Genomic DNA, 2,745 nt, shown 5'->3' on the forward strand with positions numbered 1-2,745 from the left:
TGCGTGTTAGGGGAACTGACGTCCACCCACAGTGTTGGCATGGTTCCCGTGCAGTTTTACCCTTTCGTTTCTGAACCCTCTTATATGAGCCTCTCTGAAGAGTCACGGTGTCTTCACGAGTGGGCCATTGCTCAGCCAGTAGCTCACTCTTCGTTCTCTTTCTCCCTCTCTGGGAAGCTCTGAAGAGAAGGTCTTGTTTGTATGTCAGAGGCCTAAGAGGGCTAACGAGGATTCACACATGTCCTGCCTGGAAGCGATGGCTCCAACAACATTAATTCTAAATGACTTAGGGTTTTGCTATATATCCCTGCCTACCTTGGCTTATTTTGTAGTGTGGCTACCCTTGAACTAATGACAATTCTTTTTACTCTTCTCTTGTATATTACATCCCAAACCAGTTTCCCCTCCTTCCTTTCCTCCCAGTCTCTCTGCCTCAGATCCACTTCACTTCCTCTTACCTTAGCCTCAAAAATGCTGGGACTACAGGCATGCAGCGACACCACCCTAGCTCATGTCAAAGATTTCAATTCCTCTTCACATCTTCCGGACACGTGTCAAGGTCCTCGGGAGCACTTCAGGTGACCGACATGCCAGTCAGGTGCAGTTCTGCCTTCTGCCCTTCTGATACACTGCCTGCCTGAGTGCTGGGGTTACAGGATCATTGGCACAGACAGCTAAGCTCAGACTCTAACAAGACAACACAAAGCTGGCCTCACCTGCTCCCTGCTACGTCTAAGTTTGCTTCGTTGCTCAGGAAGACCAAGGTTTGGGGGACTCTACATTGCTTTTCTTCCCATGTGCTGGAAGTCACTCACTCTCCCTTCAGGAAATGGCAGAAGTACAAGGTGGCCCCATAATGCCAGCTGATCCTTTAGACCCACAGTTCTCCCTCCATACAGCTTTGACGTGGGACTTATGTGTTAAGAGGACCAAGTCCCAGTGGGCACCATGCCTGCCTTGTATGCCACATTCTCCCCTATGTGGCATCCAGATGTGGTTGACAGCTTGTGGCTTGGCCTGGGAATACCTCAAACCCCAGCCCTGCTATGTATCACTTTGTCACACTACTATGTATCACTTCATGCAGGGTTTGCAATCTCTGAAGGTGCTTTTTCACCCCCAGGCAGGGATGGCGAATTACACACTCCAGTGTCCTGAGGTGCTAGAGAAGAGGGTGTAATCATAGAAGCCGTGGCCTGGCTGCCTCCGTAGGTCAGCTTTCTCCAGAGGCGCCTGCCTGTTTTGTGGAGTTTGTTTTCCAGCAAATAACAGGAGCAGGAAGCAAACACTGTATTCTGCGTTTTCTTTTTTCTTTTGAGGCAAGCAAGCTCTCTCTACATAGCTCTGGCTGTCCTAGAATTCACTGTGTTGACCAGGCTGGCCTCAAACTCAGAGATCCGGGCTGGTGAGATGGCTCAGTGGTTAAGACCACTGATTGCTCTTCCAGAGGTCCTGAGTTCAAATCCCAGCAACCACATGGTGGCTCACAACCATCTGTAATGAGATCCGATGTTCTCTTCTGGTGTGTCTGAAGACAAACAAACAAACAAACAAACAAACACCCTCAGAGATCCACCTGCCTCTACTTCCCGCATACTGGGGTTAAAGATGAGCACAGCCTCTCATTCTGTAGTCCAGGTTGATGGCTTGAACCTTCCTGTAGCTTGTCTTGAACTCGGGCAATCTCATTCCCTCAGACTCCTGAGTGTAGAGAACAAGTGAGAGCCACCGCACCGGGTCATGTCAGTTTTCTAATAACGAAGGGGACGCTGGCAAATTCTAAGAGTCAGACCTTAGGGACGTAGCGGATGATGCAGGGCAGGGGAGAAGCATTTGCTTCCAGAGTATACGGCCCCAACAATGCGAAACCGAACAGAACTCAAAGGACTAGAGCAGGTTAATGGGGCAGATATCAAGGTTGCAGGTGCCTCCAGGAGAGGGTCTGAAGAGAGCAGCTGGGCCACAGCCTCTGGTGCTCCTCCTGCTCCTCCTCCTCCTCCTCCTCCTCCTCCTCCTCCTCCTCCCCCTCCTCCTCCCCCTCCCACCTGCTCCTGTGTACACGCCCTCTTAGGTGGGAAGGGAGGAAGTTCTCTGAATGGAAGCTGCTGGGCAGCAACTGCAGATTCTCTGAGTCCTAGGTCGGCTGGATCATTTCCCCTCTGCTGTCCCTCTCCTGATGTCCTACTAGAGGCTCTTGGCTAGATAGTGGCAGCCGGCCCCAGTGCTCCTTCCAAGTCTTCAGGCAGAGTCTCTAGCTCTCACAATCTCCCTTCCTCCTCTGCTTCTCCCCACCCCACCTCTACTCCTTACAGCTCCCCACCCAACTCTGGTGGGGACCTGGGTAGGCCAGAAGAAACCAGTGCTGCTGAATTAGCTGGTCACTGGGAAGTAATGGGACTGTGTGTGAGCTGCCGGGGGGTGAAGCTCGGAAACACTGAGGCACAGTGAGCCCCAGCGGCCACCCTTGCCCCTGGCCAGGCCTCCCACTCACTCAGCTAGAAGGCCCTTCTCCCTCTTCCCATTTGAAGGACCTCTCAGGGAAAGTAAAGGCTGTTCATGGTGTACGACCCTACTGCCCTGAAGTGAGCCCCTGCCTCAAAAGTAGCCCAGACATAAGGGACCCCCAGTGGCTGCCGTGGAAGCAGGTACGAGCTGGGGTCTTACTATGAGACAAGAGCGGGCGATGGGCAGTAAAGTAAGATGGCCTGACTGTCCCACAGCACCTGGGAAGAACACACAGAGCCC

Source organism: Rattus norvegicus, chromosome 10 (genome assembly GCF_021556685.1).
Source record: "Rattus norvegicus strain SHRSP/BbbUtx chromosome 10, alternate assembly SHRSP_T2T, whole genome shotgun sequence".
NCBI classification, from domain to species: domain Eukaryota; kingdom Metazoa; phylum Chordata; class Mammalia; order Rodentia; family Muridae; genus Rattus; species Rattus norvegicus.